General features: G+C 40.1%; 1 long non-coding RNA gene across 1 annotated transcript; it reads right to left on the bottom strand.

Annotated features, from left to right (window-relative positions):
- Positions 1 to 1,932: 1,932 nt before the first annotated feature.
- Positions 1,933 to 22,311, bottom strand: LOC108348398 (uncharacterized). Its single transcript, XR_001841629.3, has 3 exons — positions 18,235 to 22,311; positions 11,134 to 11,216; positions 1,933 to 2,247 (listed from the first exon to the last, which is right to left on the bottom strand). It is a non-coding gene; the product is annotated as an uncharacterized LOC108348398 (long non-coding RNA).
- Between the last annotated feature and the right edge of the window lie 568 nt (positions 22,312 to 22,879).

Below are 22,879 nucleotides of genomic sequence, written 5' to 3'. Positions count from 1 at the left end.
TACTAAAGGCATACATGTATACATGTTTGCGTGTGTTTAAGATTAGTCAATGTCTTTCCATTTTACAAATTCCAAGGGAAGGCGAAGTGTTTGCTAACCAAGGTAAGGCTTTGGATAGTGTCTCATGGTTCCTATTGCTGTAAAGACACATCATGATCACAGCAAGTCTTATAAAGGAAAACATTAATTGGGGCTGGCTTACAGTTCAGAGGTTCAGTCTACTATCAACATGGTGGAATGCAGAGAAAGTATTGGAGAAGGAGCTGAGTACTCGCCATCTTGGTCCACAGGAAGCACAAGGGACTGTGTATCACTCTGGACATAGTTTGAGCATATGAGACCTCTAGGCATACACCCACAGTGACACACTTCCTCCAACAAGGCCATACTTCCTAATAGTGCCACTCCCTGTGGGTGGAGCGTTCAAACACAGGAATCTGTGGGGGCCACTTTTATTCAAACCGCCACAAACAGTTATGACTACATGTGTTTCCATAGGAATGGTGGGTACTAACCTTGTTTAGGAAGCAGTTGGGTTTGATGTTGTTTGTATCTCAACAGTTCTACCATGTTCTCCAGAAATTTTAGCTACCACCGGCTTCCTTAGGCATTTTTTTATAGTGGGGAGGGAAGAACACTGTCTTTTGCCCACCAGGAATAACAATTACATTCAATTCATAGTAAGGATTGCGAAGGGGACACGGAGTTCTCCAAAGCAGGTATAGAATGCACACACTGGCAATTAACAGCTAGCTGTTCCTCTAGATACCATGTCATTTTTCCAAGTGGTCATTTCCTCGACTAGGAATTGTAGATGATAATAATGTTCTTCATTGTAGGAACCAAATAAGACGATTTCCAGAAAACACTCAGAATACTGTCTTCCATCGAATTGCTTGCCACTGTTATTTTAGGATAGAAATTAATCATTTTATAGCTTGTACCAGTTGGCATCTCTGTTGTGATAGCCCAGAGCAGCCATACCAGAACATTCACTGTGTCTCTACGGATCTGACATGGAGATAAGGTTCATCATTTTAAAGAAGGGTTTCCATTCTCAGACTCACCTCTAAGGTCATGCACCTACAGCCAGCATCAGTCTTGGACATCAGGGAGTTGAGGGACAGGGGGATGATTATTTCTAATTGTTGAGCTGGCTTCTCTTCGGCCATCTGCCTAAAGCGCTTATGCCATGGGCATCTTCCGCCTTATTGATCACATCTCAGTCATGTTAACATACTAAGCCAAGTAAGGAAACTGAAAAGTATGCTGTTCCAGGAAAATATGTCCAGCTAAAGACACCAGAATTTATTTATATGGAGGATTGAGAGGTAGGTGGATAGCAGAAAGGGCAAGTGCTATTCCTGGGTAAGATTGACATCTTCCTCCACAGCCTGTCAGGGCTGAGAGAACCCAAGTGATCTTTTATTCTCATCGTCTTTTTAAGAGAGAATCAAATGGTCACCCAGGAAGGGAGCTGGAGGTGTGCACTAGGACACATGAAGTCACCAGTAGGGCCTGAGCACAGCTCGGACTGACTGACTTCAACTCTTCTGACGTACTTCCCATCAAATTCAGGGCCTTTTAGATAAGTGGTACTTTTAAAGGTTCCCCTTTAGGAGCATGAAGTAAGTGTTTCTTATAAGACCTTTGCTTCCTGTTTTGCGCATACTAGTTATCAGCTTATCCAATCCGCTCATCCACAGTTACCCAGCATAGAATGCATAGCACATCCTAATCATTAACAGCCTTGTCCCCCAGGCAGGGCAGGCAGTTCTCTCTATGCTTCGTGGGAACTATTTCCTGTCCCCTTTATTATCTCAGTATCCCACCAAGTCCTTATGTTCTGTCAGCTTAAAGTCCATCCTATATAGAGATAGTTTTCCTTTCCTGAGCTAGCCACAGATGCATTACAGTCTTTAATATGTAAGCTTATGTGTTTATTAAAAGAAATCTATGAACCATATGATCCTATCTCACTTAAATCCAACCCTTCCAAATACTGAATTATAATTTATAGTCTCTGTGCTCCTTAGGAGCTTTTAAAATAGGATTATAAAGAGTCTTTCATTCTCAGAAATAAGCAAATCTATGTGGTGTAAGACTTCTTCATAAGTAGACAGAGCAGTGGGGGGTTAGCATTATAAGTCTAAGCCAGTGAGTTTTAAATGAATCCTAAATTCAGTAAATTCTGTAGCTCCCAATTAAAGACGTTTGATCTCAGATGGTGAAGACAAAGCATTGAACCTGTAAGATAAAAAAGAATAGATATCATTCAGATAGGAAGAACCTGTTTAGGGGAAAAGTAAAAGCCACACAGTCAGATTAATTCACCACACCTGCAAGGCACAGACTCTAAAAGCAAGCTAAGCTACAGATTTTTTGAAAACTATTTAATAAAGAATTCTAAGTTTTAACAAGTCTTCTCATACATATATATATATATATATATATATATATACATATATACACACACACACACACACAGAGACAGAGAGACTATAAGTTGAGAACTGTGGGAAAAGGGGGTTATCACCAAAGTTTAGAATAGATCTTGTCTATTTGTTTATATGTACATTTAAAAAGTTCTAGAAGCTATATACTGAGAAATTTACATCAAATATTGAGTGTTGAATCTGTGAAGTTCACTTTTCTCTTTTGTATATGTAAGCTAAATATATAATGTTTTTCTAAAACAGAAAAACATAAAATTTATATTTTCATTTTTAACAATGTCTGTATGATGAACTAGTTTTCAGAGAAACAAAACAGTTTAGTTTCTAACTGTATGTTTTTATAAGTGAACCACGCCCATCCAATGTTAATTTTATGTTGCATAGATAGAATATTTTATACTTGCAGAAGTTATGGCTCCATTTATCCAATAAAACAATTGACCCTTCTGAGGCAGGAGAACTTTTATGTTTCTACTTAAAGAGAATTTCAAAGAAAGAGCACTTTTTTCCAAGAACTCCACATGTTCCATTACTTTTGCATAAAATGCGGCGGAGTCAATAGAAAAAAAGAAAAGCAATATGTGTATATGAATTTGTTAGCATTTCAAATGAATTCATATTTTGTAACATTGTGAAAAGAAGGATTGTAAACCCTCAAGGAGCTGAGTTTCAGAGCTGGGGGGAAAAAGTTGTATAGATTCATGACATAGCATATCTTCAGTCTACAAACATGATGATATTCATGATATATCAATTAACCGTTATTGAGGATTCCAACCCCTCCAAGATCTGAGATCCATGCACATCAGAAGATGTACCACCTGCCTTCTCTGAACCTTTAGCTCATACAAAGGAACATTCTCCAGAAGCCAACTGTGTCTTTATACCTTCATCCCCTGTCACATCTCCTCTCACCCAACTATCTCTGCCGTCAAAGAGCAGGAGACAGTGACAGAAAAGGAAAACCCAGCTACAGCTAGAGAGCAGGGTAGTGTCTTAAGTTGAACAGATCAAAGAGAATGTGCACCTTGTGCTTCAAAGTCATGCTCCAAGATGTTCCCCTGGAACTTACACGTTTGAGCCACTTTAGTCACATTAGGCCTGGTAACCACAGCAAGCAACTCTTTTTCATGTTTTCACACATCTGTATGTCATCTTATGCATGGAGGAGGAATCTACATCGCCCACGGTTATGTCGGCTGTGTTCATTTCTGGATTTCCATGCATTTCTCACCAATGCTGTCAAGTCAATACCAGATCCCTATGCAATCCCACATCCATCGGGTTAAGAATCTTCTTGGAAGATAATTCAGGTTTGTTGGGTTTAAACACTTGGTCACCACTAGGTGGACTTAAGGGCGAAGTGACAAACAGTAAATGAATTTGGATCCAGAAGTAGAGGCTCTATGTTTGAAATGTAAGCTCCTTACTGTACAGACCCCCATATTTAAAGTCATAAGCACCCACAAAAGATGTGAGAGTTAATGGCTCAAATATGGATGCTACTGTACCTATTCCTGACCATCCAGCTTTGCACCGAGTAGCTGGTTTGTGATTAGTGTTTTCTTGTCAGCCTTGGTTTTTGGGAAACAAACAAAAAACCAAAAGCTGTCATGCAAGATAAGTCAAGCACAGATCTCTAAACATCGAGTGTTAGCCTTTCTATTCTCCTTACTGCCTCATCTGGCATGGAAGAACCTGAAAACCCAGCTGCATACAGAGAACTGGGATGGAGTGGTCTGTGCTTGCTCTGACAGAGTGTCACCTGGTTCACTACATACAGCACAGGAAGGAAAGGCTAGCTGATCCTACTAGAAGTCTGGAGAGGCCTTGTCTCAGGTTGAAGCCATCTGGAAGAAGAAGAGGCAGTTCACTGTTTTGTTTTGTTGGGTTTTTTTTACACACAAACCAAAGAAAGTCTTTGCTCATTTCCTGAGCCTTGCCCAGAGAGCTTGGCCAATTCCCAGTGGTCCTTGTCAATAGCTCGGATTAACTCAGATCTTCATCTACTCTTTCTAGATGTATTCAAGGCTCCCGTTGCAATCCAAACTTTACTTCTTCTCTGTAAAATGGCTCTGAAGGACTCATTCTCAAATAATGTTCTCATACCCTTCTAGGAAAGTTCACAGAGAGAATCCATTTTCCCTGCCTTTCCAACTTCTAGTGACCACCTACACTCAAAGACAGAGACATTTCACATTCCTCTGCCATCACGTTGCCTTTGAATTCTGTAGTCAAGTATCTTTGTTCTCTTTCCTGTGGATTCCTATAATTAGATTTAAAGGCCACCTGAGCCATTAGGGTACTTGGTTTGGGTCTTAAATTTTCTTATTGGCTTACGTCCACAGATTTTTGTTGCTGTTGTTGTTGAACCTGTCATGTTATGACAAGGTGTAAAGCCTTTGGTAGGTAGAGCCCACCCACCAAAAGGAAGTAAGGTGTTGGGAGAATGCAATGGAAGAGTAACTGCGGAGCCTGACTCTTCCTCTCTTTTGATTTCACAACCACTACTTAGAAGTGAGCAGGTTTTTATAATGTGCTTCTCATATGATGCTCTACCTTGTCACAGCAGCAAGGTAACGAGCTAACCACTTCTGGAATGAAGCCACTGAAACCATGCACTAAAATCAAATCTTTCTTCCTTTTTATGTTGAATATTCACAGGTAGTTTGTCCCATTAAAAACTGTCACATCCCAAATGATCCTGCCATACTGAGATCCTCATTTTAAGACTCCTGTAAATCCCCTTTGCCATGTAAAGAAGCATTCACAAATCCCTAGGATGGTGATGCAGACATCTCTGGGGAGGCCATTATTCAGCCTAGCACAACCATAAAATAATTATGCCTATGGTGGAAACATTGCATATTCTAATACAGATTCCACATTCCTGAAGCATACACAGTTTGACTCTCAAGCTGCAAAAGAGACTGCTTATTATTGTTATGGATAGAACGTAGGCAAACCTCACCATTCTTGCATGGATTTCCATGTGAGTACCAGCCTATGCAGTTTACATCTACTGTGTGGTGTAGCGTTAACCCTTTAAAGTCTTACAGAGTAATCCATGAATCCCATATGCCCACTCTTTACTATTTTGCCATGAAAGGTAGAGCTGCCCCCTCTAACTACAGCAGATTAGTCCTGAATTATTAAAATCCAAATGAACCCATGCCCATTGACTTGGGTTATGCAAAAATCTATAATTCATAAGGCATCTGCTTCTGTAGTGGAATGGTGACTGCAGTCATTAGACACACGAAGCCCAATAGACGTTTAAATGCAATCAGGGATAGGGACCACACCACCCAAGTCAGGTTTGTTGATTAAAATTAGAGGAGAAAGAGATGAAATCTCAGGGAGTATCAGCATATTTCTATCAATGAAGACTATAATTCAATAGCATAGACCCTACCCATTTATATAATAGGGTGGTGTTTTTATTGCATTCTAAAAGGCAAAGTATAGTAGTATTTTAAAAATTGATGAAGGTCTTACAAATTCCATACCTTTTAAAGTCAAACTAACTAGCACTATTATTTGTGTGTGTGTATATATGTATATGTATATCAATATATGTTATACAGTATATATGTACAATATACAATATATATTAGATAAATTACAAGAGTAGAATGTAATAAACACACACACATATATATATATTAATTGTACATATTTTATTTGTCTAAAGTGACTAAAGCTTTAGATTTCTCAAAATTTTAAGTGCATGTCTGTCTGTATGTAGGTACGCATGCTCACGTGTGTGCAGCCCATAGAAAAGCCAGAAGAGGGCACTTGGTCTCTTAGAACTGGGGATAAAGCTGACCCATCTCTCCAGTATCAGCTTTTCAGAGTTCTGAAAGCCAACAAGATCTCCACAAAGAACACGTCTAAAGCTGCCATGTTGCTGGAGGTGGTATTGGCACTTTATCTCCTAAAGAAGCACCAATTGCTGCAAATAGCGTCAGATTCTGGAACCAAAAGTCTTGATGCCAAAATGAACAAGAGAAACCCAACTAGCTGAAGGCTTCCGTCTAGTAGAAAGCGCCATTGAGAGAAGCTATGCACATTTTTTACATAACTGAGAAGTCAAATGACAAGGAAACCAATCAATCAATCCACCAGTCAATTAATTGGGTCTGGGGGGATGGCTAAGAGGATAAAGTGTTTCCTGCAAAAGCCTGAGGACCAGAGTTTGGACCCTCCATACCAACATAAAAGCTGCCACCTACAATCCCAACACTCAAGAGACAGAGCAAAAGGGCTCCTGGAGTGAGGAGGTTTGCTTATATTCACCAGAATCAGCAACCTCTGGGACGAGTGAGAGACTCAACCTGAAAACAGAAAGTGAAGGACACTTCCCTCCCTCCATCCCCCTCCCTCTTCTTTCCTTCTTTTGCATACAGACATGCGCAAATGCATGTTCATGTACATATGAACACACTTGCATACATATAGAATAGACAAACACATTTAAAAAGAATGCAATGTGTTGAACTATCTGAAAATAAGGATATATATATATGTATATATATATAATATACATTGGAACTGACTATATAGAGAGAAAGTCATATATATATACATATATACTGAAATAAGACTTTGAAGAATGCAAGGAAGGGGTAGCTAATGTACTCTGCAAAGGGCAAGAGTAGTTGTCTGGCTCGAGAATGAAACTGGGCTCAGGAGAGGAAAGGAGAACAGAGAAGCTGGGAATGATCCACAGTCACAGAAGACCAGAATCAAGGACATAGTCAAGAACCTCAACCCAGTAAGGAGAGGACTGCATGCTTAAGAGAAAACTCAGATGTGAAACTGAAAAGGAAGAGAATACGTCCTCAATTCTTTCTGAAAAAAACACCCTGCACACTTTAAAGACAATATGACTTGTGAGACTAGTTAAAACAGGATTTATATACTATGTCAGTAGAAAACATTTTTTATTCACAGACTATATTTCTTATAATTTATTACTAGAGTACATCACATTTATTGAGGCAAGAGACACAGATCAAGCTGGACCGATGTTCTGAAGCAACAGGGGGACAAAATTTAGGGAGAACCACTTGAACACTTCCCCACAGGAGCTATTTCACACCTCTCATCTATGTGAAACCTACTTCTAGAAATCTGACGTAATATAGCCATATTTGGGTGTGCTAAAATGTCTTGAGAAAGGATTTAACGTGATTCAGGTACATGAATATTCATCCGAGAATCACTTCAAAAGAAAAGGAGAAACAGCCTAAATATCATAGAGATCAATAAATAATGATGCTTGCATACAATTTATACTAACATTAAATATATTATACATTTCTAATCATTTACATTAAATATAAATGATATAAAAATAGTAGATAACACTGAGTGCTATTTAATTTTAGGCTTATAGAAATAAACTTAACTAAGTATATAAATTTAAATAAATATTTAAGATGTACATGTATATATTTCACTTAAAGTATCTGTACCAGAACAGTAGATATTTTTCAAAACTGAAAATTGTTCTTTAATTTTATCTTCACCTTTACTTTTATCTTTCTAGTTTTTTGCAGCAAACATTTGGGGATTTCACAAACATAAAAACCTCTCTGAAATTGAAATAAAGGCCATACTAGATAGATAGATAGATAGATAGATAGATAGATAGATAGATAGATAGATAGATATTAAGTATACTAAAAACTAATTCCACCTCACGATGATAAATTCTCTGTTAGTCAATGCTTTTACTGCAGAGTCTGTAGATTGCACAAGGTCATTATGCACATGCTATTCATCAAAACGAATGTTTAAAATATCTTTCTATTCAATATGGCCTCAAAGGAATCTGGGAAAATGCCAGCTTGAATGCATTATTAAATATATTCAGGGGGAAACTCTTTTGATTTTTATAAGCCAACTTCTGAAGACAATGAAAATGGATATCACAGCATTCTGAAGTAATTTATAACCAGTTTGCTTCATGTCAATGGTAACTTGATGGCCTTTACATAAACCATGCCAAGACAATCACTCTCGAGGGGCTACATCCTTTGAATTGGACTCATGGGAAGAACATTGTCTAAATATTTTCAATTCATATGACCACTTTATTTGTTTAATAAGCGATCTTTCAACCCCCGAGGAAAGAGTTCTGGCCAGCTAGGGCACTCAGTGACCACTAGGGTTTTTAATCACCTGTTTAAATGGTTGAACGAATTAGGAAAAGAATCACTGTGTTAGCTTCAGGCTGGTGGTACCTTGAGAAAAATAAACTGTAACTACACATTGGGCGGGACAGAATTCAGAGATTTATTAGGCACGCTCCCTCCCGTAGATGAACTCACATGTAAATATTTATGTTAGGCCCAGGGGGGACTTCCATACAACAGATGGCTCTTAGGAAGGGTAAAGAGTTAGAAGCTCCTTGGAGGGCCGTGAAGATCCAAAGCTGATTTAATGGAGCACCAGGGAACAAGGCCATCCATTGACTAGGAAATGAAACTGAACATTCTGATGGAATTTTCAGAAACTTAAATATCATCGCCATGTTATCCATGGAGATATAAAGTAAACTTCCGTATCTTTGATTCCTTTTTGCCTTGGCCTTTCAAGATTTTTTTTTCAGTTTTCAACTAATTTTATCAGTGCTCCAGGAATCGTAGTGTTTTAGGAACGGATCTATCCACTAATCTTATTTTATTGCAAAATATTCCCATACGGTGAAGGTATTCTTGTTGAATTCTTTATAAAAATGTGAATTACATTTTAGGAAAGCTCAATAACTTCATGAATAGAGTCTAAAATGCACCTGAGATTACTGCATATCAAGGAGAGTCGCCAGAGTCACCAGTAGATAGACTAGATGGGCTGTTCAAATAAAGGGTCTCTGTAAGCCACAGCACCTTATTTGACTGCCTGTTTTCATTTTATAGAAGAATATTGCAAGCTTCTAAATTGGGTATAAAATGACAAATTGTTCCATGACTACTTTTATCTACAGACCAGGGAGTTGAGCAAAATTATGTCTAAGTTCCCTTCCATTTTAAAAATACTCTGATTCTACTCTTCTCTGCACTACCTGACATCAATGGCCACCCTAAGCTGTAGCAGTATTTACAAAGTGCTGTTTAATGACCATCGATTGTCAAGTATCATTTTCCATGTAACTGAATCAGAAGAAAAAAGTGCATGGTTGTCTATAGAAAAGTGAGGTGTATGAAGCGCCCGCTAAAGGAACTTTCTCCTGTGTTTCAGAGTTGAGCTTTTATTTAATAACATTTCTAGTAGAGCTTGAAAACTTTGACCAAACCATACCATATTCTTACAAACAGAAGGGATTGGTTAAGGTAGTGGTGATCAATTTTCTCCTGCCAACTCTCAGAAAGTCAAGTGCAAAATCTTCCAAAGTGTTTCTCCTTCCTGCGCAAAGACGGGGGCATGAATGCATTCCAGGGATACCAGATGAACAAATCTGTCCTCTCTATAAGGCACCCAGATGCCCTAGACTGTCGTCTTGGGCAAGTAGAGGAGCTTCCAGGGAGTTAAAGAGAGTAATTTACTTTTTTTAACGAATATAAAATAGAAAGAGTTGGAATTGTGGGGCAGCAGGTAAAAGTGCTTTCTGCTATTCCAGAGGACCAGAGTTTAATTCCCAGTGCCCACATTAGCTGGTTCATAACCACCCGTAATGCCAGCTCTAGGCATTCCAATGCCTTCTTCTGGCCCCTGTGGGTACCCCATATAGACACAGAAACACCAAAAATAAAAATAAATATATTTTCTTAATGGAAGAGGGTTAGACAGAGTCTGTATGTCGCATCTCCATGACTCCGTAAGGGTATGGGTATGTGAGATGGAGCAGCAGAAGCCATGTGCTGGGTTCCAAGGAGCCACACAGTCACCCCATTTCTCCCTCCCAAACACACCAGCAGCAGTATAACAGAGGAGCAGCTGATGCCTTAGGTGAGTAGATCCCCAGGAAGAACTTGGAATAAAGAGCAATCAAGTTCTGAGCTATGTTTCTAAGTCAGGACCACTCAGGAGAGCCCTGGGATCTTGGAAAAGAATCCACCCAATTCTCCTCCGAAGCTTCCTCTGGAGATCTGGTGTCACTAAGATCACTTTATTGCTCACTGCTGGTAAAGGCCCAGCTTTTTAACATGTGCAGACAGGTGAATTTGAAAAGGAACTTAGATTAACCCTGTATGATGACTTCAAAGACAGTCTGCATTACAAATGTTAAAAAAGATTAAATCTGAAATCAAATTAAAACTTTCTTCCCCAAGGGCAAATTAAGTTTCAATATGAAGTTTTGAAGTAGAGTTATACCAAGATTGCCACGTATGTGTTAATTCATTGTTATAATTTGAAATAGTATTAGATCTAGCTAATACCTTTAATAAACTGGGCAAGGCAAATTCAATAATCAACCTTTTGCTCCTAATTGCAAAATAAGAAGATACATATAATTCAATTCCTAAAGCCCTTTGTAAATTGTTCCATGTGTCTATCAGCTCCTTCTAAGCAATGTATATATCATATGAATTGTTTGCCTTTTGTTACTTTATTGATTATATCTATATTTAAATCATAGTAGGTTGGTTATCAAAGTAATAAGGTCTTTGGTTATCTGTTTGCTTTTCTCTCTAATGTTTTACATCACCAATATTTTTCTGTAACGTACCTTGAAGGGACTCCGGCCAGCTTGAGCAGGGTGGGCATGGCTTTGGCAGGTCTTGTCCTTTCTCTCCCATTCCTTCTGTCTTGCTACAAACAAATATATAGCATTGATTACAATGTAATGTATTGGACGATTACATTCCTAAAGCTAGTCAGGAAGGCCTGTTCCCTTGTTTGGCTACTTCCTCTTCCTGAGACTGACCATCCAGGGCCAGCTATCAAAGTACTGAAGTCCAGCAGTCAAAGCCCTCTTTGGCTCGCCTAACGAACATCATGGCCAACTAAACTAAACAACGCATCCTAACGCAGGGTTCTGCCTTTACCTCTGTAAACCACCATTTGCCTATGTGCCAGGTCTGCCTCCTCTCTATCCAGAGATAGTCCTTTGTCCCACTCTGGGACAAATACCACTGTCCCCTCTTCCTTCTTCCCTTCCTCTTCTCTCTCATCTCCTCACTCCTGTCTGGGTCTCTTATTCCATGCCTTCTGGTCCTCTGGGGGTAAATAAATCTCTTTTGTACTAAGAACTTGGTCCTGAAGAATATTGATCCAACTCCAAGTTTCCCTACCTACCTCCTACCGTTTATCCGACTTCCTGACCTTCTAAAAGGTTATAAATGAAAACCAAAATTCTTAGCTGTGGACATTTTTAATTGTAATCATTGCTTCTACATATCCTTGTCAAAATATGAGTATTTTTCCTTTTAGTTTGGTCTGTGGTTTTTGTTTGTTTGTGTGTGTGTGTGTGTGTGTGTGTGTGTGTGTGTGTGTGTGTGTGTTTTGTCTTGGTTTTGAGACTGGGTCTCCTTATGTAGCTCTAGTTGAATGTATGCATAGACCAGGCTGGTCTCAAACTTTTTGCGACCCTATTTCTGGCTCCCAAGTGCTGACATTGCAGGGATGAGCCACTATAAGTTGCCATAAGAACACTTTGCTAACCTGGAAAAAAAAACCTTCCTGGTTTTAGCATATTATAATCCTTGTGGCATTCTATGGTCCAAAATAAGACAAAATCAAGCCTTTTCCTTCTATATATGGTAAGCCATCCAGTTAAAAGAAAAACGAAAGGTCCAAACATAGGCCTCCTCCAGGAGTGGTCAGGTCCTGAATGAGCTTAGATAGTATTTTGTTGTTGTGTGTTCTGTTATGTGTTGTTTTGGGTTTTGGGTCCCCCCACCCCCGCTTAGTTACCAATTTGATGCAATCCCTTCAATGGAGTTATTGTTTCCAGCCCTAGCTGGCTTATTCATGGAACAATATTAAGACGTACTGAAAATGAAGTCTTCATTTGTTGCATTAATAGAGCTTTTTTTTTTTTTTTTTTTTTTTTTTTTTTTTTTTTGAGCTCTGGCTTTGATTATTTCCTTGTGACAAGAGGAAAGCCACCATAAAGCATTTTTTACTGATGGCACCCCAGTGAGATTTGTGACACCTGCTGTAAAGTAATTAGTTATTCAACTATAATAACTTCTTATTAAGATGAAATGCAATATATACCATAAAAATCTGTAAGTCAATTTAGCTACTTAGGAAAGTTACAATGCGTTAAGCAACCATGAGCACAGACCTGTGTGCGTGATCTCGGGGCTATTTTCTTAATGTACTGTTATACAATACCCCCAGCTCAGTTATTAGCAAGCTGGTGTCCTCGTTATACAAAAAGTATAATGTCACAAACAACTCCCCTGATAGCAAAGAAACAAAAACTTCAATCCTCACAGAGAATCACCCTGTCATAGAAATGTCCTCCTAGCCTCAGCCTACATAGAAAGGGTGGTTTTTTTTTGTTGTTGTTGTTTGTTTTTTTTTTTTTGTTTTTTTTTTTGTTTTTTTTTTTTTTGGTTTTTTTTTTTTTTTTGGTTTTGTTTTTTTGCTGTAGGTAAACCTGCATGGAGAATAGACCCTACTTTGGAGACATTCATAAACACCAAAGGCAGATTGTGTCTCCAAAATAACTAATTTGAAGGCTCACACAAGAAGCAACCTCCAGCTGCCTCTGCTGACACCACTGTGCTGGTTGCAAATGGAGCGCAGTGAACACAGTAGGGAGGCTGGTAGGGTTCCATCCAGCCTAAGCTAAGAGAGCACCATGGACCTTAATAAACAAACAGTAGAGAAGACAAACACTTTACCTCTGTAGGTTCTAAAAGGAGAAAGGGAAAATTATTTCCAGACTTCCTTGGACCATTTAATAAGCAGCAACATAATTATACAAAAAAAATACAGAAGTGCAGCAAGAAAGCTGAGATTCACTGAGAAGGGAAAATACATTAGACATCATAGAATTGAGCGACTAGATTGTGGGTGGGTGGAAATGAGAGGGATCAGGTAAGGAGAGGATGGAGGAGGAGAGTATTGAAAGACACAACTGGAATGCTGGCTATCTTAGTATGGGTTTCCACTGCTGTGAAGAGACACCGTGAGCAAGGCAACTCTTATAAAGGACAATATTTAGTTGGGGCTGGCTTACAGGTTCAGAGGTTCAGTTTATCATCATCAAGGTAGGAAACATGGCAGCATCCAGGCAGGGATGGCACTGGAAGAACTGAGAGTTCTACATCTTGATCTAAAAGCTTTCAGGCAACAAGGAAGAGAGTCTCAAAACCCATGCTCACAGTGACACACTTCCTCCAACAAGGCCCCACCTCCTAATAGTGATCTTCCTTGGGCCAAGCATACTCAAACCACCATGAGGAGGTGGGGAGGGGGAAGGAGCTGCATCTCTGTGACAAACTAGAAACATAGGATAACGGAAACTCCCAGAAATATGTTAGGATAATCCAAGCTAAGACTCCTAGAGACTTAGTTAAGGTTTTACTGCTGTGTGCAGACACCGTGACCAAGGCAACTCTTTTAAGGACAACATTTCATTGGCATAGCTTATGGGCTCAGAGGTTCAGTTCATTATCATCAAGGTAGAAACATGGCTGCATGCAGACAGGCATGGTGCAGGAGGAGCTGAGAGTTCTACATCTTCATTTGAAGGCTACTACCAGAATATTGGCTTCCAGGCAACTAGAATGAGGCTCTTAAAGCCCACACTGACAGTGACACACCTACTCTGATGAGGTCACACCTATTCCAACAGGGCCACACCCTCTGGTAGTGCCACTCCCTGAGTCAAGCATATATAAATCATCACACTTAACAATGGGGGTTATGGAGACTGAACCAAACTGGCCATCTCCTGTAACTAGGCAAGACTGACAATGGTGGAATTAGGACAACTATCTAGTCCCAAAATCTTCAGCCTACAATTTTTCCTGCCTATAAGATATGCTGGGGTAAGATGGAGCAGAAATGGAGGGAGTGGCTAACCAATGACTGGTCCAGTTTGAGATCCATGACATCAGAAGGAACTCACATTACTTATTATATTCTGCTATACTTTCAGACAGAAGCTTAGCATAACTGTCATCAGAGTCTTCAACAAGCAATTGATGAAACAGATGCAGAGACCCACAGCCAAATATTATGTGGATCTTAGGAATCCTACAGAAGAGGGGGATAGAATATGGTTTCACAGGGACTGAACATCCAACCAGCGGACATGCATGGGACTGATTTAGGATCCCTGCACATATGTTACAGAAGCGTAGCTTGGTCTTCATGTGTCTCCTAACAGTGGGAGCAAGGTCTGTCTCTAACTCTTGTTTCCTGTCTTTGGAACCCTTTGCTCCTATTAGACTGAGTCCTCTAGCCTCCGTAGGAGAGACTGTGCCTAGTGTTCCTGAAACTTGATAGAGGGAGGCCTTCCCTTTTCTGAAAAGAAATGGAGGAGGAATGGAGGAGGAGAGGGAGAAGGGTGAGCCACTTCATGGAGAAGAGGGAGGGGAAACTGTGATCCAGGTATAAAATTAATCAATTAATTAATACAAAAAAGGAAAGATGAGATTTATGACTTTTAATTTTTGAAAACACATCATCTGTCTGACTTGCCCTTTTTTCCCCTTAGTTTCTAATGATTTTCTATTTAAAATGGTAATTTTCTCTCACAAGATGACTTGCTTGACTAGAACCTTGTGACCTTGATGAAAGACCGTGATGACCTTAAAGGGAAAAAATTGCTTGTTTTTATTACCTCACTGCTTGGCAATTCATCTTTGTAGCTCAAGTATCGATTATCAGTATTCCAACATCTACACATTTGTAGATAACCAGCTATTGATAAATAAAAGGCTCATTAGATGTAGATACGACAGTCCTTTTCTTCCAAAATAAATGTTCTGAGGGTGGATTTTTATAACTTATTTGTACAGAAAATGTGAGATGGAACCATCTATATAGTGAGGTCCTATGATTCCTTACAAAAATGCCCATTAATGTCTGTGTGCTTTCTTTTTCCTTTTGTTTTATTTTTACGTTGTAGAGCTTTTGTTTCATCTCCTTCATTCATGAGCCCTCCTTGGTACACTCTACAAAATAAGACAATTTATAGAATCTTAAGAGACCAAGATTTGTGAAAATTTTGCTTGAAAAAAATCACTTAAAAGCAATAGAGCAAACTTTAAGGTAAATTCTGATTAATTATTTTAACTAACACAATGTATTTTAATCATATCATTTCTCCTTCCCCCACCCCTCCAAGATTCTTTAAAAATAGGAACTAAAATGTTTAAGTTCACAACTTTACACCTTAACTTGATATCGTGGGGAAGTTGAAATTTTGGGATTCTTCAGTTTTTTCCCAGCTAACTGTTCTCCCTTAAAGAGCCTTTGCATTCATTTCTCAATTCTTGTGCCTCTGACAAAAGGATGCAGAATGCTGAATAGAATAAAGGTGGCTCATCAAAACACTGAAATGACAGGCAGAGGTTTGTTTTTCCACTTTTATATGTACTACAGAACCCAAGACTAGTGTGCTCCTGCAGGAAAAACTCTACTAGTACATTGGGTAGCATGATGAACTTCCTGTGAAGAGATCACATGTCCTAGATATTCGCTGTAAAAACCATAAGAATCTAAGAACCCAAAACAGTAGCAAAGAACAAAGGGTGTGCTTAAAACCCCCTCTGTATGCAAACAAAGCATGCTACCACTGGAAACATAACTGTTGGTGGCCTACCATATCAATGTTGACTGCACTCTTGCCTCTAGAACAACATTGACCCCATTCTTGTCTCTAGAATAATACCGAGCTCTTTCTTTTATGGTGCAAAAGCGACTCTTGATTCAAAAGTCCTAGGATTAACCAGAAGGATTTGATCGGCCAAACAAAGGTTACTCAACAGAAAACCAGTAGTTTAAACTGTGTGGGTGGGGCTTGTGTTGTACATGATGTGTTGAGGAAGGGAGTGTGCCATAACATATACATACAGGTCAGAGGAGAACTTTGTGGAATCAGTCCTCTTTCTATCTTTATGGGGGTTCCAGGAATAGAGCTCAGGTCACCATGCTTGGACATAGGAAGGTCTTTTACCCACTGAGCAATGGTGCTGGCTACTACTGGCAACTTATAAGAAAAAAAATCTGGGCTTTTCTGCCTGTACCTGGAGCTGACCCCATCCCACAGCTTTCTGTACCCAAATCCCATGGAGGAGAGAGCTGGACTCTCAGAAGTGTGGACAATCCTGAGAGCTCAGGGGAGACCGCCACTTCTGCTCACATTCCTGGCCCAGGAGGAACCTGCCTAGAGCCCTCTGGACACAGCAACCTAGGAGCAGTCAGGGACAGGATCCTTCTGGTCTCTGCCTGCACCCAAAGCTGAAAAGCAGTCCCCAGGAGCACTGACATATCTGAGAGCAGAGGTAAGACCACCACTTCTTCTTCAAGGGACCCGCCTGGAGCCCTCAGGGCACAGGAACCCAGGAGCAGTCTGGGACAGGACTCTTCCAGTTTCCACTGACCCAGTCCAACAGCTCTCTGCACACAGATCCCTCTGGGAAAAAGTTGGTCACTAGGAGTGCCAACACACAGGTTTGCAGGAGGGTCAAGCCACTGTCAGAGACACCAAGGCTGGCTAACACCAAAGACCACCAAATGGTGAGAGGCAAGTGCAAGAACCTAAGCAACAGAAACCAAGACTACTTGGCATCATCAGAGCCCAGTTCTCCCACCAAAACAAATACTAGTTATCCAAACACACCGGAAAAGCAAGATCTAGATTTAAAGTCACATTTTATGATGATAGTGGAGGACTTTAAGAAGAACATAAATAACTCCCTTAAAGAAATACAGGACAACACATGTAAAAAAGTAGAAGCCCTTAAAGAGGAAACATAAAAATTCCTTAAAGAATTACAGGAAAACACAACCAAACAGGTGAAGGGATTGAACAAAACCATCCAGGATCTAAATATGGAAATAGAAACAATAAAGAAATCATAAAGGGAGACAACCCTGGAGTTAGAAAACCTAGGAAAGAGATCGGGAGTCATAGACACAAGCATCACCAAAAGAATACAAGAAATAGAAGAGAGGATCTCAGGGGCAGAAGATACCATAGGACTTGCAATCCCATAATAACAATACCAACCAACCAGAGCTCCCAGTGACTAAACCACTACCCAAAGAGTACATATGGACAGACCCATGGCTCCAGCTGCATATGTAGCACAGGATGGCCTTGTCAGGCACCAATGGGAGGAGAAGCCCTTGGTCCTGCCAAGGCTAGAACCCCAAGTATAGGAGAATGTCAGGGTGGGCACGTGGGAAGGGGTGGGTGGTTGAGAGGCGAACACCCTCATAGAAGCTGAGGTTGGTGATACGGGGTTTATGAATGGAAAACCTGGAAAGGGGACAACATTTGAAATGTAAATTAAAACATATCCAATTAAAAAAAGAAAAGAAAAAATATCTATATGTGCATTTATACCATTAATATAATAACTTCATATGCCTATGCTTCCTTTTTAAGACATTGATTGGTTTTGGTTGGGTTTTGGGGGTGTTTGTTTGATTTTTGTTTTTGTTTTTGCTTTTGAGACAGTGTTTCTTTGTGGAGCCCTGGCTCTTGTGGCTAGCTTTGTAAACCATCTCAAACTCACAAATACCTGCCTGTCTCTGCCTCCTGAGTGCTGGGATTAAAGCCATGAGCCGCTACCACCCTACGAAGAAATGGATTTTTACTAGGAGGACAGTTCACATTTTTCTGTCATATACTTACCAGTATTGGTTCCTCAGCCTGGATAAGGACTTTTATTATTCAGAGTCACAGGTCATAACCTCTGGAAGGAATCTGAGCAGCAGGCCCAGAGATCACAGTCTCTGTCAGCAAAATCCATACAAGGTTTGGAGTGGCATATGCAAAGGGTTCTCCTTGAAGCATCCTAATGTCAACTTTAGGCTTTCTGGTGAAGAAAAATTAGTTATACATAAAATATGGTCATTGTGCTAAAGCGTACACATACACAAAGGATTTCGAATATCAACTGTTGGTGTGACGATTCAGCTTAGTGGTACCGTGATTGTGTAGCATACACAACATTCTAGGTTTGAGCTCTAATCCCTCAAAGGAAACTCAAGAGTTAGAATAGTTCAAATCTTTTTGTCGTTTCTTGGCTGCAAATGCCTTCCTTCATGACCACCTTTTGAGAGAGGAGATGTTAAACTCAGGGCTTTGCACACAACTCCCAAGGAAACTATCACTTCAGTCTAGATGACCTTTTACTTTTTAAGTTCTTTTATTTTAACTTATGTATGTGTGTGAGACTACGTGAATTTGTGCTCACCAGCTGCGTGCATAATCCCCTGAACCTAGAGTTGAGGTGATTTCAGGCCACCATGTGAATGCTGGGAACCAAACCTGGGCCATCTGCAAAACTAGTAAGTCCTCTGAAGCACTGAGCCGTCTCTTCTGCTCTCTTTTAACTCATTTCAAAAGACAAATAGCACCGTAACCCTAGCTGTATTCATTCACATCCAATGTTAAGGAAAACAGCTGTCTCCAGGGTACAGATGTCTCTACTGTAAAGTATTCTATCCTTAATCCCAAGTTTGAATAAATAAATACCAAGAAAAATTGCTAGCATGTTCTTGTCTTCTTCACTCTTCTATGGATTTAACCTGAGGCCTTGGGCATGCTGGCAGATCCCTAACCTTTTGCTTGGTGAAACTTTCTGTTATTTTTTTCTTCCTTCCATCCTTCCTTCCTTTCTTCCTTTCTTACTTCTTCTATTTCTTCTTCTAATTCTTCTACTACTTCTATTTCTTCTTCTTCTTCTTCTTCTTCTTCTTCTTCTTCTTCTTCTTCTTCTTCTTCTTTTCTCTCTCTCTCTCTCTCTCTCTCTCTCTCTCTCTCTCTCTCTCTCTCTCTCTCTCTTCTCTCCTCTCTTCTTTGCTTAATAAACTAGACTTTACCCATGAGTTGGAGTTCGAAGTGACTTCATGGTGAATAGCAGTGTAGAGGTCAGAATAAAGACATGGCATTCAGGTGGAGATTGCAGGCAGAGCTGAGTCTCCAGAGAAGACGGGGTTTCTTGTGATCAGCCGCACTGCAGTGGGAAGGAGGCAGAGCCACAATCTCCAAAGGTTTAGAATTTCTTTAGTCTTTTAGTAGTGGTGCAGTGGCAGAGAAAATTGTTCAGCAGGTTTCCTTCCAGAACTAGTTTAGTGATCACAACAGCTGATTAAGGGATAAAGAAGCCAACGCTGTTGGTGAGACTTACACTAAACTCGTAAGGAGGGAAACCTAGGACGAAAGCCCTAGGCAACCTGTTAAGCTGAAAGCAACAGAAAGGAGCCAGAGTTTACAGAGACAGGGTGTCCACACAAGGCAGGGTGCACACAGGAAGGTTTGATTAGATGTCAGCTGTTGATCTCTCAGTTGCAGAACTGATACTACAACTGCACTCACATTGTCACAGGACCCTGTGAGACGGATCCTCCAGCACCATCCCTGAGCAACGTGGGAAAGCAGGGATGCCTAGCTATTTGGTGTGGCCTCCTTTGCTCTCTAAGACCAGCAGCTGATTGTCAATCAACTCTAAAAGCGGCTTTCCCCAATGCTGGGTCACTGACAGCCTTGAAAGTACATACGTTATAGAAACGAGCATGTCCAAACCTTCAACCAGCTTTAAACCAAAGGTTTAGCCTCTAAGGGCATAAAGTTAACTGGAAGTCGGCTTTGCACAATCATAAAAGACTGAATTAAAAAGTGAGAAACATGAACATAGCATTTGCCGGAAAAAGAATGTATAATCTCTATCCCCCACAGTTCAGATCCAAAAACAGAAAGAGCTGACCCCTGCCAGCCCCCATCTTTAAGAAGAGTTTCCGTATATCATTTTGAATGCATTGCAGGATTTATCTTCAAAGAACATCGTCAGATACTCCATGGGAAGGAGTTCTAAATTTAGTCAGGATTTTCCTCTTATAGTTTATTGGTGACTGAAACACTAGTAAAAGGCATGAGGAAAATACAAGCTTGCTTTGAAGCAAGTATATTTATTTTAAAAGAAAAAGCAGCTAGGAATTTAGTACCATAAGGTTCCGAGTGTTGGAATTGTGTAAATGAGCAGTTTTCAGTGAAGCTGCAGAGAAACTGATGGGGGAGCATCGAATCGCTTTTAATGCCATCTACTTGTCCCACTGAAAAGTGATGATGATAAATGTTTGGAAGAAAGAGAGGAGAGGAAAGAGAAGGGGGGAAGAAGATGGAGGAAGAGAAGAATTAGGGAGGCAAGAAATGGGAGAAGGAAGGAAAGAAGAGGGAGAGAGGGAGGGGGAAGGAAAGAGTACAGTTCACCAAGGATCTATTTAGACTTTCTCTCTGCAACAGTGCTTTGCCATAGCATTAAGGGGCACTAGAGCATTCCACCAAGGCTCAATCAGGAGTTACTCAGACTGCCACCCAAGTCTGTTCAATTAACTTAACATTTTTTTCATTGCACCAACACTATTAGAAGGGATTCATTTTATGGACTGTGAGATGGTAAAAGGAATTATTATGTTGCCCACATCAGTAATGTAGACTGAGAAACTGCAGCACTTAAGTGCCTTCCACACGCAGTTCACAAATTGAAGAACAAACCCTGTCCTCCTCCAGCACCTTGACAACCCTTAGGCTTTCAACACAGCAAGAATGTACACAGAAGCAAAATCAGCCCTGGCAAGAAGGGTTGCAGGAAGTCTGGAAGATTACAATGCAGAGGGGAATCTTCAGAGGCAGACCCCTGGACATAAGTCTTGAACATGGCTTCAGCACCAAAGATATCAAGGCAGCTGCTTTCAGGGACCAGAAGACTCTCAGGTGTGGGTGGGTGTGCTTTTTTCTTCCTAAGTAAGTATACACACACCCCTGACACACACATTTGTGCACATACATGTACACACAGACACATCTGGTGCCCTTTTTCCCAATATATACAGACAGAGGATTAAAAAATCAACCCAGAGAGAACAGAGAAGCATATATGTGTACACACACACACACACACACACACACACACACACACACTTAAAAGAAAACAAAAGCTAGCTAAGAACTGTGGAGTTGGAAAATGGTGTAGATTTTACAGGATAAAGGCTGTTGTATGGAAGCGGGTTTTGTTTGGTTTGCCTTTTTCCTTAACTCACTTAATAAATATTGACTGATGTTTAATGAACATAGACTTGTCTGTCACTATAATTGCAAACATAGTTCACTCTCACACAACAATGTGACATTCTAGAATAGAATTCTACTTCATTAGACTTACTGTGTTCTTACAGTCAAAGTTGGTTTCAGTGGTTGGGGTAATGGCTCAGTCCTCTACGGGCAAAACACTTGTCATTCAAGATGAGAACTTAATGTTACATCCGTAAAACCTACCTCAAAGGCAGACAAAACAGCCCAGCACTGATAAAGCCGACAGGAGTATCCCTGAGTATTGCTGGACAGCTACTCTAGCTGAATCCCTGAGTATCTCATTCAGTAAGAAACCTTGTCTCAAAATACCAGGTTAGAGAAGAACTAGAGAAATCAGGTTAGAGAGCAACTGAAGGTGGCATCCAGTATCTATCTCTACCCTTCACATGTGTGTGCAGACAAATACATCCTCCCCTCACAAATACGCATACATACATATGCACATTCAAAGTTTATCCATAGAGTCCCCTTCTTGGCCAAGTGAACCTCTAAATAGTACTGAATAGGTCAACACTATTGGCTGCTAATTAGTTTCCAAGGGACCTGCTAATGATGAAAGAGAAGGTCCAGTCCCATGAATGAAGTTAGAATGGGAACTGGATAGTGTAAAGCTGCATTGTGATGTAAGCCTTTACAGAAGCACACCACACGAATAGTGCCAGAAGCACAATGGTAAATTCTGTAGGCAAGCACATCGAGTCACTCATGTCAGACATGCTGGAGCTACTTAGATGATGGGGAAGAATACTGGGGATTCCACACTAGGGAAGAGAACAATTATGCACTGGAGCAGAAGGAGCCCATATACAATATATACTCAAGATGCACACACGAAGGAGGGCATACCACAAGGGACATAGAAGGAACTATAGGACTATAGTGAAGTATTAGTACTTTATCACTAGACAAGAATATCATTTCCCATGTTGATACATAGCAGATACCAGAAGGAACATTTTCTTTCTATTCCTTCAACATAAAATGCACCCGACATTGATCCAAAATGGACAACGGGGAAAGGTAAACTCTCATTTGCTGACTAAGAAGCAATATTACTATAGATATGAAAACAGATTAGTGAATTTGCTTTATATCGGTAATCAACAAAGTATAAGAATAACTAGTCTAGGAGCCATGTTCTTGTTCGTGTGATTCAGAAGAAGGAATGTATATAATACACACC

The sequence above is a fragment of the Rattus norvegicus genome, chromosome 16 (assembly GCF_036323735.1).
Source record: "Rattus norvegicus strain BN/NHsdMcwi chromosome 16, GRCr8, whole genome shotgun sequence".
Taxonomy (NCBI): Eukaryota; Metazoa; Chordata; class Mammalia; order Rodentia; family Muridae; genus Rattus; species Rattus norvegicus.
Note: the sequence above shows the minus strand (reverse complement) of the source record. Positions and strands in the feature narration are given on the sequence as shown.